General features: G+C 37.0%; 1 long non-coding RNA gene and 2 pseudogenes across 5 annotated transcripts; all 3 read right to left on the reverse strand.

The window, feature by feature from the left end:
• Positions 1 to 8977: 8977 nt before the first annotated feature.
• LOC104613221 (uncharacterized) lies at positions 8978 to 20543 on the reverse strand. 5 transcript variants are annotated; one of them, XR_002023560.2, is made up of 4 exons: positions 20024 to 20541; positions 9934 to 12329; positions 9477 to 9596; positions 8978 to 9291 (listed from the first exon to the last, which is right to left on the reverse strand). It is a non-coding gene; the product is annotated as an uncharacterized LOC104613221 (long non-coding RNA). The 5 variants fall into 5 exon arrangements; XR_016080582.1 differs by having other exon boundaries at positions 9544 to 9596; positions 20024 to 20540; XR_016080583.1 differs by lacking the exon at positions 9477 to 9596 and having other exon boundaries at positions 20024 to 20540.
• A 4112-nt stretch (positions 20544 to 24655) lies between these two features.
• LOC148804124 (uncharacterized) lies at positions 24656 to 25722 on the reverse strand (annotated as a pseudogene).
• On the reverse strand, positions 25722 to 26363 carry LOC148804125 (uncharacterized; annotated as a pseudogene).
• Positions 26364 to 26543: the final 180 nt, after the last annotated feature.

Consider the following 26543-nt stretch of genomic DNA (forward strand, 5'->3'; position numbering starts at 1 on the left):
TAATTACAAACTGGATCTTAAAATAGGGGACCGAAACCATTTAATAAAATATAATAAAAAGGGGGATTGGAGGGGCAAAACGAAACAAAATGAAGCTCATTACGGGGTGACAATGAGAGAGAGAGAGAGAGAGAGAGAGAGATGAGGGACTGAGGGAGGGAACGTGTTGCGACTTACGAGGTGGAAAAGAATGGTCCCACGCCTAATGGACAAGGCAAGGCTCACGAGAAAGATAGAGTAGGCTGACACGTCACGGGGGCTGACTTGTACTCTTACTCTATGACACGTGTCAGAATCACGTGCATCTAGGGAATGTGGGCCAAGAATCAAGCTGACTTGGCAATGCAGCGGTCATTCAATGCACATCTCTCTCACACACACACGCACACGCGGAGCCATGGCATTGGGCAATACCAAACATGAGTGTGTGGCAATCAAGTCTAGGGGTAGCTGAGATGATAGACAGAGCATCAACAGTGTGGCAATAATCGCAACATGATTACCAAAAGTCCTTGATCCTGCTGCTGCTGCTGACTTGATTGATTTCCTTGGTTTGTTACGCTTGTATTTTTCTTTCTTTCTAGTTGTCACTTATGACACCACTGTGACTTTTGATCCACTAATCATCATCTCCTTTCCCTCTACTCCAATTGTTTTTCTTTTTTTTGGTTGCCATTAAATGATTAAAAAGGTCACTAATTCAAGAGGCCCATCACTCGATTCACGAGCCTTTTGGTTAAATATGGAGAAGATCGGTGGGTGGTTTGCCAAGTGACCGGTCTTGAGCTGCATCAGAATTCACAAATACTTACACATTTGACATCTCTCGCCGGAATCCATCATCACCATTAAATCTCCTGCCCTCCTGGCTTCACGAGGATGGATAGACTTAATAGCAGTCTAGGAATTTCCGTGAACAAATAAACTACAAAAGAAAGTGACAACGGTGCGTGCTAGCAATCCAATCCCTACACCAAATAAATACAAGGAAAATAATAAATAATAATGAGAGGTCCAAAATACGAATATATCCATGTGATTCGCGTAAAATTTCTTGCTTCGAACGATCAAAGAACCTTCCGTAGCCGCGTAAAGTCATCATCCAACAGTACACTTGGATAGGTCATGTATATACTATACAGCTACCAGTTCTGACATACACGCATTCTTAGCTTGTACTGTACGCTTTCTCTCTCTCTCACACACACATACACATTTTCCATATGCATTCGCGTAACAATTGTAACGTTAAGTCACTCCATCAAAATTAGTCCCGACTACCGATTGATATGAGGATTAATGGCAGGTTGCATGAGCTATCTTGCTTCAATCAAATTAAAAGAAAAAGAAAAAAAAAAATCCTTGCAATGCTGAGTTTATTCTTATGGGTGCAAAATGTTTCAAGGAAAGAAAAAAAGAAGGGGTGAAAGGAGAGAGAGAGAGAGAATGGGCGACTGATGCTGCTTGCAATGATAACTTTGTACTATTTTGGTTAGCGGATGGAACTCGTATTGTACTTGTATTATGAGACTAGCAAGAACAATCTTTCTTATTCAAATACTCTTATGATATAATATTGATTTCTATATGGGGAGGCCCTTGACACTGTCAGGTCCACATCAATAAACAGAAAAGAATGAGAAGAACATTGCTATTGCATGTATTTACGTATTCAACTTCTGGTAGAGGATAACTGTGAGCAGTGAGCACCACCTGAAACGGGATAAGGAAAACTCCTATGCGTTCAACTCACTGTGTTGATGTTTGTTAGCTTCCTGTGCATCAGCATCCTGTTTTCAAGGCAAGAAAACGTTCCTATCATCTTAATTGACAGACTCAATGTCAAGAAGCATAGCGCATATATTTTTTAATGTTCTTGGATTAGAATCAAACTAAAAGACCAGAAACATCATTGCTGGCATGTCTAATCTAAGCATTGGTGCAAAAACTGATCCCCTTTAACAGGGTAATCATGGTGTGCTTCTAAGAATTCATGCACACTGGTAAACTTGAAACAAAACTACTTATTCATCCATCAAAAGCAGAAAAGAAAGGACAAATTGGAACAGAAGCAACCAAACTAGAATCATTGATTTTTGTAAGGTTGCTGGAAACTCAGAAGGCATATAATTGTGGAAGAGAAAATGGAAGGCCATCCATGAGAAGTTAAAGATTATAAGACTCAAAAGAGTGATAATGAAACTGATTACAACTGGACCTGGATGTCACTTCAAGCATAGAGAAACTAGGGGAGTTTGCAATTACTAAGGCCTCTAACACCAAGAATGAGAAAACATGATAATAGACCATTGACTGTATTTGGTTGTCAGTCACCTTTGGCCCCTAAAGGTTGAAATGACATTTATGAAAGCCAGATACCATGATGTTTTAAACTTTTTGCGTTTCAGGTTACCATTCAGCTCTGTAATATCAAGACTCTGAAAAATAACAAGCTTGTAGAGTCTAGTCAATATTCATTGCACAACACTGTTGAAGATTACATAATGTTTTCTAAGCAGTTCATGAAAGGAAATTTGCCTAGTATTTCATTAAGAATAAAGGATGTACATAGATATCAAAAAAAAGAATAAAGGATGTATACATGAAAGGATGTACAGACATGAGAATCAGATACAAGAAGGAAATACAAGGACTTCCGAATCCAATTCTCATGTCTGTCTTCATGCATCAGGTTTAAACCCCTTCTATTGTTATGGGTTCGCGCGTAGGATCTCGTTACGGGTCGGTCCACCGGAAGAGACTCCTGTCTTCCCTTGCCCTTGCCCTTGCGTACAAACCCTATTGTGGCAATCGTGTGGGTGATTTGTCCAAGAGATCACCCGAACTCTCCTAATGGGTGATTTGTCCAAGAGACCACCCGAACTCTCCTCACTCTCTTTCTTGACTGAGAAACTGAATGCTTTATTTCAATTCGTGGCTCCTTAAATAGGAGATTACATAAGGAAATTCCTAATTAAACTCAAACTCCAACTTGGACTCAAACTCCTAATGGTAACACAACTCTTACTTAAGGAGATAAAATAAGATAAAGATAAGGGATAAGGTAAGCTGGCGGCGAGTTGGCTTGACGTGTCCAGATAAGGGTGGGCCCACCCCTATGAGCTGTCGTGTGGGCCCCGCTCTACTGCTGCTACTGGGTGCGTGCGCGCGGCTCATGGTGCCGCCGCCGCGCGATGCGTGCGCGTGGTGCCGCTGCCGCGCAGTGCGTGCGTGCGGCTCATGGTGCCACTGCCGTGCGGTGTCGGGCGTGTGCGTAGTGCGTGCTGCGCGCTGTCGGGCGATACGTGTTGTGCGCTGCCAGGCAGTGCGTGCGGCGCACTGCCGGGCTGCTGTGCGGCGCTGTCGGGCGGTGCGTGCTGTTGGGCGACCCGTTATGCGTGCTGCTGCCTATGACTGCACCGCAGTGCGCTGGCGGGTGGTGTATCCATAACACCTATGCATGTCCGGGAATCTGACTCGACAAGACAATTACAAGGACTGGCAAACATGTCTATAGAAGAATACAAACTACTAAAATAATCCATATTTTCTGAATTCTGCCATTATATACCTAAAGAAAATGTTGAGTAACTTTATCTTTGTTACTTAAAAAATGGTTTCTAGAAAGTAGCATTCATCATGTATATTAGCTATTTATTCATGTCAAATAAGCAAGTAGATAAAGGCAGAAAATATTATGTTGAAGAATCCATGCTGTCAGAATCTGAAGAATGTCCACCACAGTCATTTCACAACTTAGGAGAGTCTATGCAACACAGATTATCACTATACAAGAAAGCCCTACCTATACCTGTCTAGCAAGTTCATCATCAATCAAATTCATCTCCCTTGAAATCCAGCAGTTGTGTGTTTTATATAACACAACAAAAAAGCATTGCACTTGCAATGCTATGAAAGGAATTTAAATAAAAATTTGGGTAAATTGTAGATTAATACCCTGTACTTTGGGGCCAATCTCACTTCAATACCCAAATTTCAAAACGAGCCAGTGTGCCACTATAGTACCTGAGTTCCCGAAAACTGCCAATTTAGTATCTGCCATTAGTAGTATGCCAGTTATCTGTATCACATGACAGCATGTGCAACTTAAACTTTTTAAAATACCAAACTACCCTTTTTAATAATTTTGAGACATTTTTACTTTGATTATCTTCCTTGATGACAGCAAGAATTACCCATCTTCTCCAACGGGAAGTACTGATTCTTTAGCAGAAAGGTTAGGGCATAAAATAAACAGTGGGGCCCAATCACAGTGAAAAGGGATTTAAACATGGCTATTTTGGCCATTCCAAAATTATGCTTCTCTCGCCTATTCAAAACAGAGGGTATTTGTGTCCTTTCGCATGCCGTCTAACGTCGGTTAATGATTTTGGACTGAACTGGAAGTTTTTGAGAGTTCAGGCACTGCAGTGGCACATTTTGAAGTTTGGGTACAAAAGTGAAACTAACCCGAAGTACAGGGTATTAATCTGCAATTTATCCTAAAAACTATTTCCCTTGGAAAAAGTCTTAATTTGCATATTTGTATAGTATTATATAAAAAGAACATCAGAAAAATTATGAAAACATCAAATCAAAATAACGGGGTAACAGTATCCATGAAAGAAAAAAAAAAAAAAAAAAGCAGTTGAACTCAGGTCTAGAAACAGGTGCTCAAAAAGTGTAATCTAATTATTGACCAAAAATAAACTACTATAATTTCATAGAAAAAGAAATCTTCAAAATTTGAAGAAAACTAATATACTTACTTCTACAGGAACAAATTTATAGCACAACGATTAGAAGTGAAACTGCTGAACAAAAGAAAAAATGACATCAAAAGCATAAATCAGAAGATACATGGTAGCTAATCTAACTAAAGCAATGATGGTATACATAGTAGCTAATCTAACTAAAGCAATGAAGATACAAATTTATGGCACAACGATTAGAAGTGAAGCTGCACAAATCAGAAGATACATATGCAAAACATAAAGTAACTAATCTAACTAAAGCAATGACGGTATTAAGCTGGATAGGTCACAAGATGGGTACCTCCCTGTAATTTTACCTAATAATAAGAATGGACATTGCCAAAATAAAATGAAGACTACTAGCAACTAAATAAAAATTTCAGTTAAACTTACCAAAATAAAATCAACTTTTGTGCTATCATGGCATAGCTGAAAAAACATAAATACTAGGAATACTATTGGCACCAGATGTGATTCAGACCAATAAAATTAGCAGAAATATTTAGATTAGAGCAGAAGGAAAGAAGGAAAGGAAGACAACAAGAAGAAAAAGGAAAAATGGAGAAGAAAGGAGAAAGAAAGGAGGACTTCAATAATCTCCTCTTTCCCCTACTCTAATCTTTTTATTAAACTACTTAAGTTACATAATTTACAAGGAGGCCCTTAAGTAGGCATCCACATCAGCAATACACTTAAAAAACAAAACAGAAGCTAAAGGCCCGTAAAGAAAGAAGGCCCAATAAGAAAACATAATAAGAAGGAACTAATAAGAATGACACAAAAGGACTAGGGCCCATTTGGCCCAGCCTCTCTACACTCCCCCTCAAGCTTAGCATAGATATTAATCATGCCCAGCTTGTTTATATAGTGAACTAGCTTTCCTTTAGGAACACCTTTTGTCAAAACATCAGCCCTGTTCTTCAGAAGCAACAAATGGTAGGCAGACTTCTCCTGAGGCAACTCTCTCTCGTATAAAATGCCTATCAACTTCAATGTGCTTAGTTCTGTCATGTTGAATAGGATTATGTGCAATGTTGATAGCAACCTGGTTGTAATAATTTAACATCATTGGCTTCTCACAGTCTACACCCAGTTCTTCTAAAAGTGATCTCAACCACAAAAGTTCAAAAACTCCATGTGCCATTGCCCTGTACTCCGCTTCAGCTGAAGATCTTGCCACTACAAACTGTTTCTTACTCCTCCATGATACAATGTTCCCTACTACCATAGCACAATAACCTGAAGTGGACCTCCTATCATCAAGACATCCGGCCCAGTCAGCATCAGTGTATGCTTCCTGCTTCATGTGTCCATGCTTAGCAAACTAGATACCTTTCCCTGGAGTCCCATTTAGGTAGCACAGAGCCCTCTCAGCAGCTGCTAAATGTCTTTCTCTGGGAGAATGCATAAACTGGCTAATTACACTAACTACATAGAAAATATCTGGTCAAGTCATACAAAGGTATAATAACTTCCCAACCAGTCTCTGGAACACTCCCTTATCAGGCAACAGTTCACCCTCAATAGCTGACAGCTTATGATTTAGGTCTATAAGAGTAGAAGCAAGCCAGGCACCCAGTTTACCAGTATTTGCAAAAAGATCAAGAACATACTTCCATTGAGAAATAAAGAGACCATCCTTAGATCTGGCAACTTCAATTCCCAAGAAATATCTGAGTTCCCCCAAGTCTTTAATTTCAAACTCAGTGTTAAGAAAACTTTTGAGATGAACAACTTCCTGGGTGTCATTACCAGTAACCACAATATCATCAACATAGACAATCAGAAGGGTCAGTAAGGAATCTCTCCTCTTAACAAACAAGGTATGATCCAACTGAGTCTGTGTACCCAAAAGCAACAAGAGCAGCCCGAAATTTGTCAAACTAGGCTCGAGGAGATTGCTTAAGGCCATAAAGGGACTTTTTCAGTTTACAAACCTTTCCTTACATCTCCTTCCCATACACCCCTTGAGGTAAAGACATACAAACTTCTTCATGTAGGTCCCCATTCAATAAAACATTCTTTACATCAAACTGATGAAGAGGCCAATTAAAAGCAGTAGCTAAAGAGAGCAAAACTCGAACTGAATTCATCTTGGCTACTGGGGCAAAAGTTTCCAAGTAGTCAGTACCATACATCCAAGTATACCCTTTAGCAACCAAACAAGCCTTATATCTCTCAATAGTACCATTAGAATGATACTTAATAGTGAACACCCACTTACAGCAAGTATATCCCATTCGCCTCATGGCCACTCCCAATCATCCACTGAGACTTCAGGTCTTGAAAAACACAACAAGTAGTAAAGAAGGTTATGTTGCAGTTCATTGATTTTGTTAAACTACAACAGATAAAAGGTTAGTACTGAGTTTGGGAACATGAAGGACAGAGGATAATACAAGTGAGTTAGAGGCTCTAACATCCCCCTTGCCAGAGATGGGAGCAAGAGACCCATTGGCAAGATAAATCTTCTCTCTTCCTGAGAGGAGCTGGTATGAACAAAAAAGTTTGGGTAAGCTAGTCATATGGTCTAATGCACCATAATCTATAATCCAAGGAGTTCTACGATTACCTAAGGTTGTAGTATGATTTGCAGAAGCACGAATACCTGAATGGGCAAAGGCATGTAGAGGGGGTGCCTGAGGAGGAAGATGCAACAGTAGACTCCAAGTGATGTATCAACTTCCCATATCTCTCAAATTCTGCCTTCACTGCTGTCAGTTGTTCCACAACAGATTTTTCTTCACTTTTAGATATTGTAACAACATTTGCATTCTTGGGCTTTTCAGACTGACCACCCTTCTTAAAATTGTTGTTGTTTCGAAACCTTTTTGGAAGAAGATCCGGATGAAGTTTCCAACAAGAATCCTTAGTATGTTTCGGCTTCTTGTAATATTCACATATCACCTCATTTTTTTCATTTACCCCCTTTGGTTTTAATCCAGCATGTGCAAAATGTTTTGGGGGAGGTGGGGTCTGTAGTTGTACTTGTCTCCTGCTCTCTTCACTGCTCACCATAGAGTATGCTTGAACAAGTGACACTTCATCCTTGGCCAGAATATTTTGCCTTGTAATATCAAATTCAGGATTGAATCCTGTAAGGAATTCAAACATTGTTTCTTTCCACAAATTTTCTGAAAATTCCTACATCTTTGGTGCTTTCCCATACGAATGCTTCCATTACATCTATCTCCTACCAATAGTGACTTCAGCATCGAATAGTAGACAGCCACACTTTTCTCCCCCTGTTTTAAAATTTTCACATCATTCTTTAGTTTGTATGCCCTTGCAACATTTAATTTCAAAAAGTATGTTTCTGTAACACTATCCCAAATCTCCTTGGTTGAAGTCATCCACAAATAGTGTTGACTTATGTGGAGCTGCATAGAATTTACCAACCACCCAATAACTGTGTAATTATCTTGCATCCATTTCTCATATGTAGGATCAGTCTCTTCCGGCATCACCTTACTACCCGTGAGAAACCCTAATTTGCCTCTACTATAGACATGGATCTTAATAGATTGTGCCCAAGCAAGGTAATTTGTTCCGTCAAGTTTAATTGTAGTCACTCCTGTCAAAATGGAATCTACGGGACCAACCCCCAACACTGGGATCTGCTTCATCTCACTTCCATATTGCTCCATCAATCAAACAAAAATCAAAAAACAATGTTTTCAACCTTTATAGACCTAACTAAGGTCAATCAAACACTCAAAAGTCCCAAAACTAGAGTTTCACCATACCTAGCCTCCGGGCAAAAAGAGAGAAGTGGTAGCCGCTCAAACCAGAGCAATCCAAACCACTTCCAACTGCAGCCGCCCACTTTTGGAGATAAAAAGAAACCCTCCAAGCCTTGAGCACCACACCCAAACAACCTCTTCAACCCGTAACTAGAAACTCTCTAGTCAACTAGGGTTTTGAGAAAAAAATCTGCAGTCCCACTTTCTTGGCAATCTTCGGCCAGCTTCTAACTCTCCAAACCCTCTACCAACTAGGCAAACAAGATCTCTGATTGATCAGCAATTTATCTCTCCATACACCTTTCGATTAGAAAAAAAGTGTATGGGAAAAAAAAGAAAAAAAATGAAAAAGCGAAGGACCTGCTCTGATACCAAGATGTGATTCAGACCAATAAAATTAACAGAAATATTTAGATTAGAGTAGAAAGAAGGAAGAAGAGGAAGACAACAAGAAGATGAAGGAAAAATGGAGAAGAAAGGAGAAAGAAAGGAGGAGTTCGATAATCACATCTTTCCCCTACTCTAATCTTTTTATTAAATTTACTTAAGTTACATAATTTACAAGGAGGCCCTTAAGTAGGCATCCACATCAGCAATACACTTAAAAAACAAAACAGAAGCTAAAGGCCCATAAAGAAAGAAGGCCCAATAAGAAAATATAACAAGAAGGAACTTATAAGAATGACACTAAAGGATTAGGGCCCATTCGGCCCAGTCTCTCTACAGCACCAATCAATAGATGTAAAGGTGCAAGGCTCCATTCAAAAGTTTGCATTTCCATGCTTGTATATGAACTGCAAAATGGAATAAAAAACTCCTCAGGATGATTTTCTTGCTTGTATGTGAACCGCAATCTAGTAAACATCTGTTCAGATGAAACATATACAAATTAAAGTGAAAATATAAAATAAATATACACAAATAAAATTTCCCCCACACGTTGATGATCTCTAAAATGAAAGTGAAAATGGATTTCCACCTTCATCCTTTCACCTTGCCAGGATTGACAATTGATGATTATAACTTGGAGGACTTTCCATACTGACCATTCAGAATCCATTTTCTGGGAATCCATGCAACTATTAAAGAAATCTAACACCTACATAGGTAGAATATCACCATAAAATCAGTTGCACTATAAGCATAAGATATGCAAGAAATGGAGAAATCTTCAATCTTCAGGAGAAATTGCCTAGAGTAATTTCACTGATTTATTTTAAGATGTTGGATTCTATTCTTTGTTAAGCACCATATTAAGTAACCGATCACCATTGTATTTTTTTCTTTTTTTGATCAATAACAACAGATTTCATTAAATAGGAATAAGCTTACAAAGTAGAGGAGCTAAAGTGTCTTAACTCCACAAGTAAGTGGGCAGGCACCCAAAAAGAAAAGAACAATTACAACTGAGCCCAGAAAACAGAATCCCTATTCACCTTTTTCCTAGCTAATCCATCTGCAAAGGAATTTGCATTTCTCTTTACACAAATACATTGAACTTCGATGTCCATGGTCAGCCACTTGAATTTTCTCTTTTCATTGCTGTAGCTCCAAATCCTAGAGGTGTCTTCTTTTAGCCAGCTCACTACAGTCTCAGAATCTCCTTCTATAATCAGTTTATTGACATTCAGGAGGTCCTTAGCCCTTTGTACCCCTTCCAAAGTTGCTAACACCTCAGCCCTCAAAGAGTCTCTCTCTTAGAGAACATAGCTATTACACTCCCTTTCTCGTCTCTTAGCACCCCCCAATACCCAAAGGCCCTGGATTTCCCATACTGCTGCCAGCAAAATTCAGTTTGATAAATCCAAGAGGTAGTGGGTTCCAGTTGGAATTCGAGGTCTTCTTAACTGAGGCTAAACTTGCAATTTCTTTCCATTTTCTTAACAGATCATCTGTTGAAAAATCTGTGAACAAATCCAATGTTTTCAACCAATGTATTATCTTATATGGATCACTTATAGCACGGCTTCCAGACTTCTCTCCTTTTTCTGAAAAAAAATCCTTGAATTTCTTTCTTCCCATATACTCCAGTAAACAGCAGCTCTAATACATCACCACATGATCCTTGCCCTTTTTTTGGGTAGTGTAAATGTTTTCAAGCAGCTTATTAAAGTGTGGGTGATTCTTGAAAGGCTAAAAGACCTCACGGTGCATTATTGCATAAACAACCTGCAATTAGAGAAATAAGAGATTCATAAAAGTAAGCATATCCTTATATTTAATTTGGAATATCAATCATTACAATATCCATGGGTGATATCTCAGGATTTCAAGGTAAAGGCATATCTAAGGATGGCATTCAAGATTTCAGTACAATTCTTAGGAAGTCGGTATAAATGTAAAGCTCTGTCGACTGCACCCAATATTTTTAGCTAGAAGAAGAAATAATAGGAAGGAAATGGCAAAAAATAAAATTTCTAAGACCAAAGCATTTATAGAAAGACTAAAAGAAACTACCATATCTTCCGCAATGCTACCTCCTACTGAATTGGCTTTAGCTATTAGTATCTTATTGTTTCTTAGTTCTGCTAATTTGGTATACCCGGATGGTTGAAACTTTAAACCCAGTAAAACAAAGTTACATTGCATTTTCACACAAAATAAAACGTGTCATATAAAAAACGGACTCAACCTATGAACATGTGGTGCCACTGCCATGTTTGCCAAAGTTGCAAGACAATTTGTGTGGAGGTATACATGCCATTAACAATTTTACAGGTCAACAGAATATAGATCATAAATTTAACTCTGCTGATGTGTAATTGATTATGAAATCTGCTGACAAGTTCTGTGGCTCAAACTGAAATCCATGCTGCATTCCATAACATGTAAGTGGTAAAATTCAGAAAGATTAGGGGAAGGGGAATAAAAAGAAAGCATCAATGTTCAAGCATCCTGCTACAACATTCCAAGAAAACTGGAAGATACATGAAAAAATCAGCTTCGATGGATGTCATACCCACAGCTTAGGTTATTCTTGACGGTCCTTATGGATATTATAACCATTAGAGAACCAAGAGATGTGTGATTGAGGAGGTTTTCTCGTCACCATGGAATATTAGGCAGCATCTATAAAAACGTGGAAATTATAAGCAGAATCTGATATATGTGCATTCTGAGCTTATGGAGGCCATTGTTACCATCTTGTGATACTGTCACTGAAAGATGAATTCTTAGTATGAGAAGAATAATTAGCAACATGTAGATTTGATTAGATGTCCTCAAAGCATTATAAAATGTTTCAAGAACAGGCATCAGATGTTGACTCCATTACCATGGAAAACATACTCCAAATTAGTCAAGACACCCATTCAAGGTTCAAAGTAGGGCGTATCGGCCTGTATCAGTACTTTTTTCTAGGTTTATTTTTTTTCGAAACTGGCTCAGAGGGGTCGGTTTAAGGCCCGGCTACTCTCTGAACTAGTGTCTGACCCAATACAACCCCTGGAGGGGTGTATCGGGAAGCCATCGGCACGATACGTATCGGCCAATATGGGCCAATACGTATCGATACTTCGAACCTTGCTCCCATTAACTTCAGAAGTTATTTTGCAGGTAAGGGATATCCTCAGAATGACTAATCTCAAGGATAATTGAAAAGTGAAATGATCCAAAATCATGGCCAATAATGGAAACAGTTCTTGAGATCTTTCTTTTTTTTTTTTTTTGCAGAAGATCTGGAGTGATTCAAAGACGGAAAATTACAGTCAACAATTCCATAGTCCATACCAATGTGTCCAAATCAGTTCACACCAAAACATACTCCAAAAAATCAGCGTTACCATGCACCAACGAGTACAGCAGCAGAACAGAGCTCTCCTCAGCCAAGTACCTATAGAACCAAAAATTTTAGGTAATCAGAAGACCCATTGCAAGGCAGAAGAAATCCATGGGGCATGTTGTAAAAAATACGAGGGAAAGGGGTTTTGGACTTTTTGTTTTCATTTTTTACAGATTAATTTATTTATTAAAGACACAGATACTCAAAGTACATGGGTGTCAAAAGAAGAAGCAAAAGGCAATCTCACAAATGGTCCACTATGTGCCTTCCCCTCAATATCGACATGATCAACTTCATGTAGAGATTCATTTGCACAAAAGAAAAGTGATCTTACACTCAATATCTTGAGCATTTTCTAAGGCCTTCTAATAAGGGTTGTCATACAAATATGAAATTTCTTTCAAAAGAGAACTTAAGTGGCATTCTCTCTCTCTCTCTCTTATATATATATATATATATATCAATGTTTTAAAAGCGCAAGGCGAGGCGTGCGCCTTTTTAAGAAAGGCACAAAATTACAAAAAAAAAACTAAAAAATAAAAAAAGGTCAGGAAATTCCAAAAAATGCCAAAAAATAAAAAAAAAAAGCAAAAAATTTAAAAATATTAAACATAATGTTAATAAAAATATAAACTTAAATTTTAAAATAAATTATTTAAAAAACCTATTATCTAAAATTAAAATACATAAACATAACATGTAAAATGTATTCAAATGAAAATTTAAAAATAAAAGCAAACATATAAAGCATTTTCAAGCATGTTAAACCCACAATCCAAGCCAGTTCCAACATTTTCTTAAAAAGAAATTAAAGTTATAAAATCATTATTTTCTATGTGAGAAATAAGAATTTTAGACCCTAACATAGACTTGTTCGGGCTTGCCTTGAGGGGCGTGGTCGGGGGTCCGAGGGCAGAGCCCCCGGCCCAGCCGTTAGACTAAAAAAAAAAAGCAAAAAGTGCAAAATTTTAAAAAGGCACACGCCTGGGCTGAGGCGCATCAAGCACACGCCTAGACGCACCAGGTGCGCGCCTTTTGAAAAAGGTGCGCCTGGGACCTAGGCGAGGCATATACCCCAAAATGCGCCTTGCTTGTGCGCCTAGGCGCACCTTTTAAATTACTGATATTATATATATATATATATATCAATGAACTTAAGTGCACTATAAAAAAGGCCATTACCCAATGTTTGGCCCCAGATGTCTGGGGTCTTAATGGAGGTAGATTGGATATGATCCTAACCTTTTGCATCCTCACGCTTATAAGCCTGAGATTTTACAATTACACCAAGCAATGGCACCCTTATATTGTTGAGTGACACCATCTTCACTTTTATCTGTTGTCAACACATCTTTGCTAACACATTTTTAGAAGTGAATGAGAATAAGCAAAAGAAGAAAACAGCTCTCCACCAAATTGACTTCTAGAGCCATCGCAACTGGTACCAATAAAGTAATTGAATGGAAACAATATGAAATTTTCTACAAGCCAAAGATAGGAGAGATGCGAAAAAATTTGACTAGGGATTTATCAAAAAATATTTGACTAGGGAAAGAACCATAAATTTAACACCAAGGTTCAAGACCCCATGGGAAAACTGCTCAAAGGGCATCATGTCTGAGTAGTGCTTACAACTTCTATGCAAATAAGCGGTCAATGGGTAGATACAGCTAGATTGAGGAACCATCATTCTAATCTGATAGGATTTTGTCAAAAGCTTGGTGAACTCGGTTAACTTGGCTCCATGCCACTCATTAATTCAGAGTAGGACTAACTCCATGACCATGGGTCGAAGAAGGCCACTACATACCCTTTCATTGCCCACAAAAGGGCTTAGTGTGGGACTTGGGGCTCAGAAGAGGTCTAAGGGATTTTTGAGACCCTAATGGCATTATCTCTTATTGATTATGTCAAGGGTTTTTATCTGGATACTTCCATAAGGATGTACCTAATAAGACTTTTATTTTTTAATTTTGGGGGAGTTAAGAGAGTTTATCTCCCCTGCCTTGTACCTATCCTTTTATCTTTAATGAATTGATTCTATTACTAATCAAAAAATAAATAAATAAATAAGGATGTCCACCTGAAGGAACAATTCAGATTAGAAGATAATCCCTATGTTTCTCCAAGGAACTAAGGACCCAAGAGCCATCTGTTCTTGTTAAAACCCAGCCTATCACCACCAATGTTTTAAAAGCGCAAGGCACAAAAAAGGTGCAAGGGCCAATTTGCACCCGAGGCGCAAGGCGAGGCACACACCTTTTTGAAGCAAGGTGCGGAAGTACAAAAAAATGCTAAAAAATAAAGTCAGAAAATTCAAAAAAAAATGCCAAAAAATAAAAAAATGTTAAGCATAATATTAATAAAAAAATATAAACTTAAATTTTAAAATAAATGTTTTAAAATAAACTATTGTCTAAATTTAAAATACACAAACATAACATGTAAAGCATATTCAAATGAGAATCTAAAAATAAAATCAAACATATAAAACATTTTCAAGCATGTAAAACACACAATCTCTTTTTTTCCTCATTTACAATACTTCAAGTAGCTAATGTGATGTAAAACATATTACATTCCTGGTTCTACAAGCCGCCTTTGTGCCATGCCCCTCGAGGCAAGCCCAAACAAGTCCTTGTTAGGGTCTTAAATTCTTAGTTCTCACACAAAAAATAATGATTTTATAATTTTAATTGCTTTTATAATTTTCCAAGAACCCCCAATTTGCTAATGTTGTTCATTAATAAAATATCTTCTTAAAAAGCAATTAAAACTATAAAATCATTATTTTTTGTGTGAGAACTAAGAATTTAAGACCCAAACATGGACTTGTTTGGGCTTACCTCGAGGGGTGTGGCATGGGGGGTCCAGGAGCGGAGCCCCCAGCCATAGTTGTCAAGGCGACGCCTAGGCGACAAGGCGCCCTTGGAGTCTCGCCTCGCCTAATCGCCAAGCAGTTTTCTATAGCGTGTTATAACAAACTTTTATATTCTTAAATTTTTGAGGTTATAATTATAAAATAGACATTTTTAAACTAAAATATTCATTTTATGTGCTTAAGCCCCTATATTTTTCAAAATTTCTTTTCTTTCTTCTTTTTCTTCTCATGAATATGTTGGAATATGTTGATTTTCTATACTTTAACATGAACTTTATACTTTTCTTATGAAAATTATGGATATTTATTAAGGAAATATGATTATGGAACTTAGGGAACTACCCTAGGATACATGTTTTTACTTAAAAAAAAATCCATCGCCTAGGCAACTAGGCACCCCCTTGTCTCCTAGCCTCACCTTGGCACCTTGAAAACTATGCCCTTGGCCCAGCCACTAGGTTCAAAAAAAAGCAAAAAAGAAAAAAGTGTCAAATTTTCAAAAGGCACACGCTTGGGCTGAGGCACAAAGTGCATCAGGCACACCAGGAGTGTTCCTAGGACCTAGGTGAGGCGTATACCCTAAAATGTGCCTCGCCTGTGCACCCAGGCGCGCCTTTTAAATCACTGGTCACCACTTCACATAATGCTTCTACCAACAGTTCATTCCACCCTGATGAATGGGTCAGTTTTGATCACTAAAATTGGGCAAGGAGTTCAACCCTCAAAGAATTTTCTTTGATAGATGACCTTTAAAAACTAAGAATAATGTTGCCAAGGTGGTAATGCTTCCTCTTGCATCCATATAGGGGCAAAGCTAGCCAGAGAAGGCCGTTCACCCAAAATAGAATCACTGCAAATCCTTTAAAATACTCCCTTGTAAGGACCCAATGAGCTACATAGACCAAAACTCCTTTCCCTTTTCTTTTTGAGGCTTCCAGCACATATATTCTATGTATGTCTCCATAAACCATATTTGCTTATTTTGTTGCCTGGCCAACTCTTTCCTATGGAATTCTTTTCTTCTCTCTTTTAGATATCTTAGTCATGTTCATCTACCTTGATGAATGTGGCCTAATGTATCAATTGGTAGTAGGGGTCTATCCTTTGCTTGGTGGTTCCATACGTAATAGTTCCATTGTGTATCTTTCATGTGGATTACCTTCATTTTCCAGGTATAGGGATTTTGTTTATAATTAGATGAATGTTTTTGGTATAGAGGGTGGTTCGCTATAAAGATCTTTGGCGAAGGGCTTTTTCTTCACATATATTTCTATACATATTTATTTACATATCAATAAATTTTTATATTACTTATTAAAAGATTAAAAAAGAACCCAATCAGATAATGGCATCCCAACTTTTTGCAGCCCAAAGAGGATGAAGGGAAAATAAATCCAAAAGTACTGTCTAATATCAGATAGTTAGCCAAGTCAGAGTCAGTTACACTTTCACGTCATATGTTGAGAAAAGGGAGGGAAGGAAGCATTCTACTGCATTGATGAAAGTATAACTCCTATAACCTATGTGGCTATACCTAGTAGACCCATTTCACTAGATAATCTTCCCATTACAAGTACTCAAATTAAAGGAGTGAATTCCATATACTGAATAGAACTAATGGATCTTTTAGAAAAAGGGAGAGCAGGAAGTTTATACCGCATTGATAGCTTCTGTTACCTATGTGGCTATACCTAGTAGACCTTTTCACTGGATCCGGATGATAATCTTTTCATTACAAGTAATCAGTAATCACATTAAATTGATAAATCCCATTCAATAAACAGAATTACTGGATCTTTTACACCACAAGTATATCTAATCTGACTGATTATCCCATTAGAAGAAAAGGAAAATAATCCAGAGAAAAGTCTAACAGCAGAAAGTTGGAACATCAGATCACCAAAGGGGGACAAAAAATATCTTTTACTTCCACGATGCAAATATTCCACTTGTTGCCTACCCCTAACAAACAAATTTTACTGAATAATGATCTTTCCATCACTACTATTCACATGAAAATGGTCTTGGTGAATATTTGTAATTAACAAATCACTAAAATTACCCCTTGGATGTTTTCTGTTGCTACTTCACCTCCATCCAGTGTACGATAAAATTCATTGAAATTATCACTTTTAGAATTGTCTACCAAATATTTTAGAAATACAGATGATGGGTGTGCTGCATTTACAGCCTTTGTATATACTATCAATGGCCCAGCAGAAGTTGACAAGGGTTCTTGCAGACACCCCACTAGATGGATCAAACCCATTGCAAGATGCCTTGTGTGATGATTGTTCTGTGATGCAAAAGAAATAAACCAGCAGATATAATGAGAGCTCCTACTGCAATGGTTGGTTTAAAAAGAATACTTTAAGAAAAGTTAAAAGAAAAAATCATGTTGATAAACTAGGCTAAATAAATACCACCATGGTAACATAAACTATAAGAGGCATCAGAAACAATGCCATCAACAAATTCCAAAAATAAATAAATAAATAAGCAATCAAAACCTCATTAGCAGAGAGAACTACTTTGATGTTCTGCAGAACAAAACCTACAGAATAAAATAATATCTGCAACCAGCCAACCACATCTTCTAGCATCAGGTTTTGCTCAACCTGTCTTTGGAGATAAAATACATAATCAAGATTACCTCCTCCACCCAACCCCCAAAATATCCAATGTAGGAAACAGATTAAAAGACCCTATGTCCTAACAGAAACCTTTAGTTATTTTTTGTGTAAGTATGGAGATGTACAAAAAAGGGTTGCAATGGCCAATATGTACCACCCTCTTTAGTCTTAACCTATGTATTCCATATGAAAAATTATATGCACTTGCAAACATACGACTAAAAGACCTGCCATTTCAGTCCAAAAAATTATGTCTGTCCTCTCAGACATTCCAAGAAACTACAAAATGGGCAATATTCCAAAAGAATATAACCCTAAAAGGCAGAGATAACTATAGCCAAGAGGCATTTTCTGCACAAATTTAGGAGAGAAAAGACCACCAAGAGCCAAAAAATGACAACTCCAATGTCAGAAGTCCTGTGTGAAAATTGGGAGAAGATGGTTGACTGATCCTGAGCAAATTTACACATAATATATCTGTTTGGAATCCAAACTCCTATGTCAGTCCACTAGCAATGACTAGTTGAAGCCCTTTATTTTGATAATTAAAAATAATTTTTTATTAGTAATTGTAAAGCTTTTATTAATTTCCCCCAATAATGAGTGTCAAACAAGTTAACAACTACCTTATTTTTGATAGATAAGTTAACAATTACTTTATTGATTTATGAAAAAAAATGTAATGTACAAAGGAGGAACATGTTAGGCTGGCCTTCACCACCTAGCCCCAATTCTTTTACAGATTCGTTTTCCTATATCCACCATTTGTTACCCCCTAACATTTATTCCCTATTTGCCTCTTGTTTAGAAAGAGAATATGCCATGCCATTTGATCTCTGTGTCCAAGTAATAGATAATAACCCTCTCTCACTGATTATCTGCTTGATTCCCTCATTATATGTCTATACTGCCACATGCCTTGGGTGTTGTATGACTAATTGAAGATTTGATAACACTGCTTATATGCATAGAAGACCACATACTGCTTTAGTCATCATCATCTAATCCTTGTCCAACTATATGGGGTCGACTACATGAATCCTCTTTCGCCATTCTTTTTTGGTCTGCCCCCAGTTCTTATAGCCCCTTCAACTTGTAACAGATCATTTCTTTTTTACTAACAGGTTCTGTAGATGGTCTTCTATGCACATAAGCAAATCATCTCAGTCTACTTACTTTCATTCTATCATCTATTTGAGCTACTCCTAGGTTCCTTCATATGACACCTTGTCCTTTCTAGTTTTACCACTCATCCATCTAAGCATTCGAATTTCTGCCACACTCATTTTTTGGACATACTGTTTCTTAACTTCCAACACTCTGCCCCATATGCAAATAAGCAAATCATCTCAGTCTACTTTCTTTCATTCTATCATCTATTTGAGCTACTCCTAGGTTCCTTCATATGACACCTTGTCCTTTCTAGTTTTACCACTCATCCATCTAAGCATTCGAATTTCTGCCACACTCATTTTTTGGACATACTGTTTCTTAACTTCCCAACACTCTGCCCCATATGAAGTACTGCTTTAGTAAGAAATAGTAATATGATGTTAGTCAGAAGACCTACAGGAGTTAGGTGGATGCTGAAGTAGGGGGGACAAGAGCCAAGTACACAGGATATGGCACTCGATAGAGTGGAATGGCTAAAGAGGATCCCTTTTGGGACATGATTTATTTTCTGTGTATATGGGGAGAGAAAAAGAGAAATTTATACTTGTAGTGGAAATGTTCAAAGTTTAGATACACAGAAGACTCGCTTGTTTAGCTAATGTACGAAAAAAAAAAAAAAAAAGAAAGGAGGAATAGGTTAAGCATGAATAAGTGATCACTGTCACTGTAAGGAATCAAGTTGTCAAGTGGTTGAGTTCATCAACTTATGGTGTAAAACACTTTCTGAATTCTGACACAAATCAGAAACAAAATGTGCCATCAAGTCATTACATAAAGGAACCTCCAACCTTTCACAAATAGCATCCCCGTCTCCTCAGTCGTAACATACTCCAACGAAGGTCATAATGTTGTCATGTTCCATTCCAATTATGACGTTCGATCACAACAAGGTCCAATGCAAATATAGAATTTCAAGAAATTTACTGCATTCTAATTTCTAACGAAATAAGATTAATTACGAACTAAAAACTGGCAAACATGAAAGCCAGAACTTTAGAGTCAAACAATGGTGACTAAATTTACTCCATGTAAGCAACCTAGCAGTAATTTATAAGTACCGACAGAGTAGCTCGCAAGTTTGAAGAACTCGGTGATGCGGCCACTGAAGAGTAAAGGGAAGCTCGAGCAATTTCCGTCAGAAACCCGAGGTGAGGGGGAACGACTCCTTCCCTACAAAGGTTTCGATTTAGGTATTCCGCCGTATCCTGCGTCCTCCCGTTACTGCGCGGCGTGGAAGGCACGGCTTCCATCGAAACTCCTACTTTGTAGTTTGTACTCTAATCACAACCGACACCTAGAGATTCTTTATCTACGATATATTAACAACGACGGCGTTGCTGGATTGAACAGAAGAAAACGAACCAAAATCGGAAGAACAGTGAGAAATGAAACTCAAAGCTTAGATCTATTGATCCAAGAAGCAGCAGGAAACCGAAACTCGAATTCTTTTCTGCTGGATAAATAAGAACAAAGTTACAGGAAGATTCGGAACGAACAATAGCTACAACGAGAGAGAAAGAAGACGCTTGTTGGGGCCTGGGAAGTTGGGAGGCAAATGACTTTTGCTAAGACGTGGTTTTACCGTTTTATCGCTGCACTAAAACAACGAAATCAAGGTCTTCCAATTTAGGGCTGTCAATGGGTCGGGTCCGACCCTCCGATTGGACCGGTTCTGGTTCCAAGAAGTGTTCCTATTATTATCGGTTCAGAACCGGTTTCACCCAGTCCCAAATTGATTCCGATTCAACCCAAACTATATATGATATTTAATATATATTAAACATATATATTATTTATTTCTTTATTAGAACCGAGTTCGTTAGACCTGGTTGTCCACTGATCGATTCGATTCTCGATCTAAAAATTATAGACCTTATTGGGTCCGATCGGTTCAGGGTCCTTAGTATTTCATGTCAGGTCGATTCTTGATTCTAGCTGTTCTCAACCCAGATCCAACCCGTGGCAAAGATCCTTTTGGTTTGAGCGTAGGCTAAAACCAAACACCATTGTTTGGGTCAAATAATATGATCATCCAATTCAAATGAATTGACCATTTTGATTTAAAAATTACAAAATTTAAAAAATAATTAAAATAAAAAATGACCAAACACCATTGTTTGGGTTCAACGGTTCAGTTGCTCGGGTCAGCAAATCGCTAACCAAATCAATGGTTTTTGGCCTAAAAATGGTTTTAGGGTGAAAATGGAATCGGTTCCCAGGTCAATCAGTCCAATCGTCTGGTCCGATCCTATTTTCAAAATCATGCTTTTTGAATAGAGCTGAATTTGAGCTAGTATCTAACTTGAATCTTATAGCTTTTTTGGTGATTCAAACTCAAATAGCCAAATATTCGGCTCGGCTCAAATCTATCCCTAATTACATATATTAACTTATATGTTTATCTTTTACTTGCATATTTGCATTATGCCCTTATACTAGTATAAAAAAACGATGGCAGATTTAATCGTATTATTATCATTTTATAATTTGTGATAAATCAGGACGCAAGTGGGTTGTTAGAAACTAGGCTTTTTTTTAGTAGTATGTTGTTTGAAACTAGTTGAGTTGCATCAAAACTAGTTTTTGATGGGGGGATTCAGAGGATAAAAGAAATGTGAGATGGGTGTGTTGGGATAAAATTTGTGAGAACAAGGGTTTTGGGGGAATGGGCTTTAAGAGATCTGCATACTTTTAATATTCCCCTTCTCTCAAAATTAGCTTGGAGGCTTTGTTTTGACTCTTCTAGCCTCTAGGCTCGAGCCATGAAAGGTAAATATTTCCCAAATGATTACTTCTTAAAGGCCAAAGGTAGAAGAGGGCAATCTTGGGGTGGAAGAGTGTGCTGAAAGGGAAGGGTGTGATTGAGAAAGGGGCAGTTTGGAAAATTAATAGAGGAACTAACATAAGAATTTGAGATAACCCTTGGATCCTAGATGTTAATGGTTTTAGGCATGTTGGTCCAAGACCAAGGCCAAGCAACATTGACTTGGTTTCTGACCTCATAAACTAGGAAAATAGGGAATGGAACCCTGAAAAACTAAACTCCTTATTCACCCCTACCCTTGCTGAAAAAATTATGCAGATTGACCTCGCTAAAAATCTATGGGAAGACAGATTGGTGTGGAATCCAAACAAAAAGGGTTTGTTCTCAGTTAAGTCAACCTATTCAATAGCTTTTGAAAATCAGGGTAATAGGAATTTTGCAATTCAAACTTCAATGATCACTCATAAAGGATGGAATGCAATTTGGAAGATTTAAGTAGAGCCAAAAATTTTAAATTTCCTATTGGAAATGTTGCTTGAACAAATTTGCAGTTAAGGAGAATCTATTTAACAGAAAAATAGCTTCATCCTCCACCTGTGAAAGATGTAATCATCATGCTGAATCCATTTTGCAAGCTCTAGTATACTGTGAAGAAACTAGGTGCATTTGGTTAGGGGCAGGTATCAGGATTGACCTGCAACAGCTCAGCCATATGGATATGTTTGATAGTTGGTTCATGATTTTGTTAAATGATATGGGAAATTTGGAAGGATAGGAATGCTTTCTATTATGAGAAGATTGATTCTAATCCTTTGGATGTCATCTCTTTTATTCATAGATTTATAGTGGAGAGATCTCAAAACTTGCCTCTGAGATTGGAAAGCTCTTCAAGAGTTGAGTTTTGTTCAAAGATCACTTCATCTTTTTGGGTTTCACCAAAAGCAGGTTCTGTCAAAGCAAATGTGGATGATGGGTTTTGAAATCCAAGAGAAGCTATTTGCAAAAGTTGGTCATGTCCAAGCTTCTTCTTCTTTGATTGTAGAAGCCAAAGCCTTATTTGAAGTAGTGAAAACTGCAATTGATTTAAATTTGGAAGTAGCGGTTTTTTTGAATCAGACTGTAATTCTCTGATAGACAATCTTTTTCATTCTAATTTGAACTGTCATTGTGATTTGTTGTTTTTATGCATGGATGTGAGGAAGCTGATTCAAGGAAGATCTTTTTATTTTTGTTGGGTGCCTCGCTCTGCTAATGGGGTGGCACATAATATATCTATCCATGGTTTGTCTTCTTAGAGTTGTTTCGCTGAAGCTATGCCTAGATGGTTGGCGGACTCTGTGGTGTTTGATCAAGTTAGTAAAGAACCTTAGTTTTGGCAGTAGTTGTTGTATGTGTCTCTTCTCTTTTTTTTCTTTTTTCTGGTTATGTTTCTCTTCCTTGTTTGTTGTAGGTGTGTTGTCGTTTCTTTTCCTATGTCGCAAATTTAGGTCTATGAGTGTCTTGCTTTTGCCTTTTGTTGTATCTATTTCTATTGTTGTTGATGGGCTAACTATTTTCTCATACTTTTTTAAAGGGATTCTAAATTAAGAACCTAAATGAATGCAAGTTCCTAGTTTAAAAGGCTAAAGGCATAGTTGAGGTACAATGGCTCACATAGGTGAAGTATAAGCCTCAAGGCATAGCAAGGTATAAGCCTCAAATTTTTTTAAAAAACATTAATTCAAGTTTATAAATAATAAAAGGATCCTATGATAAATTAGGATATAATAATAGAACTTACAAGCATTCATAAAATACAAGTCTATAAGCAATAGAATTTAGCATTCAACAAAACAATAACTATAATCACATAATGACCATAAGGTTGTGTTTGTTTTCAATGTAAATGCAAATCGACGTAAAACTCCATCGTCAGTTCGTATTTGCACATGTTTATTTTTAGTGCAAATACGAAGCGGTGTAAAATTCCACACTCAGTTCGTATTTTAACTTATTTGTTTTTAGTGTAAGGTTTACATTGAAACCCATTGGTTGACTTTTTCATCAATTATCACATAAAAAAATGTCCAACTTTCCATTAAATTTTTAAACCCATCAATTTAGTTTTACATTGATGAATTTTCCACCAAAAATAAATGCAGCCTAAGGGGGCGTGTGATAATGCTTTTCAGAGTTTCGGTGTTTGAAAAACTTGCTTTTCAAACACTAGAGCCATTTGGTGTCATTTTCAAATCTAACTTTTAAAGCTCATGGGCCGGCTCTTAACACACTCAAATGCGTTTTAAAGTGATCCAAAAGTCATAAATACCCCCCAAGAAACATGGAAATGACATGCTTTTGCCCTTGTTAATCCCAAAACCTAACATTTTCCTCCATTTGCATTTTCTCTTGGAAGAGCATCCTCATGACCGCTCCTCCTCCTCCGCTTCTTCTTCTTCTTCTTCTTCTTCTTCAAATGGTTGTTCATAGGGTTCAAATATTCTTCTTTAAACAACTCTTTATATTTAACAAACATTGGCTTACAGTTGTTATAATCTTTATGTTTATTTTGATTTTGATTCTAATCTTTTTGTTTACAATTGTTTTTCTTCAAATGGTTGCACTTCAAATGATTCTTTATGTTTATTTTGATTTTGATTTGTTTAATTACAATTATTTACATTTGTTATAATCTCCAAACCATTGATGAATTTAGGGGTAGAGCTAGGATTTTTTCTTTGGGGGGGGGGGGGGGGGGGGGGGGGGGGCAAAAGCCAATATGATTACTTAAATATCAATCCAAATAAATCTAATACATGATTCTAAATATCAAAATAATGAATTCTATTATTTATCAATTATAAAATACATAATTGGGTATCTATCTAACTTATATATTCTATAATGAAAGACTGAGAGTATAATGAATACAAAAAGAAAAAACTCTTCACTTTTTAAGTTGGCCTCGTTGCTCTTTCACTAAGTAAAAATCATCAATAATCATGTCTACCATGAAACTTTCAGAAATTTCCTTCTCAATGTAGACAATCAAATAATTTGTGATAAAGTCATCTTCCATTCTATTGCAAAACATAGTTTTAATAATTTTCATGGCTGAAAAAAGCTCACTCAGTAGTTGCTGTTGAAACGGGAAGAGTCAAAATAAGTCGAATCAATCTATCAATTAAAGGATAAACTTTTGACTTTCTGGTTTCCATCAATCATTGACATAAATCATCAATGGTAGACAAATTCTACAAATTTGGATGGTTGGGCACACCAAGCTTATAGTGTTGCAATTGATATCTCAACTGATTTTTTTTCTTGATCAGAAAAATCTAGAGGAAAAAACTTCTCAACCAAATTACATATATCATCGACTTTGAAGGATTTATATGCATCCCTAGGATCCAAAGTTGTACTCAAAATAAGAATCTCTATTGCTTGTTCATTGAATCTACAATTTAACTCTTGCAATTGATGATCTATAGCAGATGTAAATATATCTATTCGATAATGATGCTCCACTGTCACATTATCCTTTTGGTGACGAGATTGAATTATATTTGAAAAATGAGCATTCATATCAGGAGCTTGAATATCTTGACACTGAAAAAATGATGTCACACTCTCCAAAAGAGCTTCCCAACCATCATCTCTCAACTTTTGTATCAACAATTTTGTTGTAAAGACTAAATGCATAGCATTAAGAATGTTTTAAGATTTTTTTTGCAAAGTTCGACAAAGTACATAAGTGATTCCCATTATCTCCTTCATCACATGTAGAATAAATACAAAATCAATGACATTAACATTTTCACAGCAAAAGTAACATCTCCGCGCTAAGAATATGTAGACCCTTTAGTAGCTATGTTTTTGAGAACTGAGAATGTTGCACTAAACATTTCTTATTAGACTGACTGCAAATTGAATTAAAATGAGAGCTCTACCCAATATCTCTAAGTCGTTGCAAAGTGCCAATTTGATTAATCCCTCTTCTATTTTCAAGATCATCAATTGCAATCAATCAAACGTGTAATTTTAGCTGCTTGGGTAGCTTGCAACTCATCATTACACTTACAAGAAGCACTAACAATATTAATAATAAAAGTCAAGTTCTGGAAGAATGTGTGAACCTCAGTTATTTCTCTAGGTGCAACAATAAGAGCCAATCACAATTGATGAGCAAAGCAATGCACGTAAAATGCATAAGGACAATCTTTAAGAAATAGAGCTTGTAGGCCAATCCATTCTCCATGCATATTACTAGCTCCATCATACCCTTGACCTCGAATATTTTGAATATCGAGGTTATGATGAGATAAAACAGATGAAATATCTTCTTTAAGAATTAATGCAGTTGTATCTTTGATATGTACCAAATCTAAGAACCTCTTTCATACATATCCATCTCCATTAACAAACCTCACAACAATGGCCATTTGCTCTCTTATAGATTCATCTTGAGCTTTATCAACGATTAAGCAAAATTTTGCATCTCCAATTTCTTTGCGAATTGCACTTTGCACATTTCTAGCAAAAATATGCAAATTTTTCTTTTGAATTGTTGGTGATGTGTATTTAGCATTTTGTGGGGCATTTTCCAAAACAACTTTACTCACTTGTTTATTGTATGATGCCAAAAGTTTGATCATTTCAAGAAAATTACCCTAATTTATTGAATCTGGATGTTCACCATGCCCTCTTAAAGCACATGCCTAAAATATTAACCATCGAACAACATCTATTAAAGCTTCCAGGCGTAATCAATTGTTCAAAACTTGTTCTGAAATTTGCTTCTTTATCACCTTTTCAATATGACATGATTGGTTTCT

The sequence above is a fragment of the Nelumbo nucifera genome, chromosome 1, assembly GCF_055504915.1.
Source record: "Nelumbo nucifera cultivar China Antique chromosome 1, China Antique-T2T, whole genome shotgun sequence".
NCBI classification, from domain to species: Eukaryota; Viridiplantae; Streptophyta; class Magnoliopsida; order Proteales; family Nelumbonaceae; genus Nelumbo; species Nelumbo nucifera.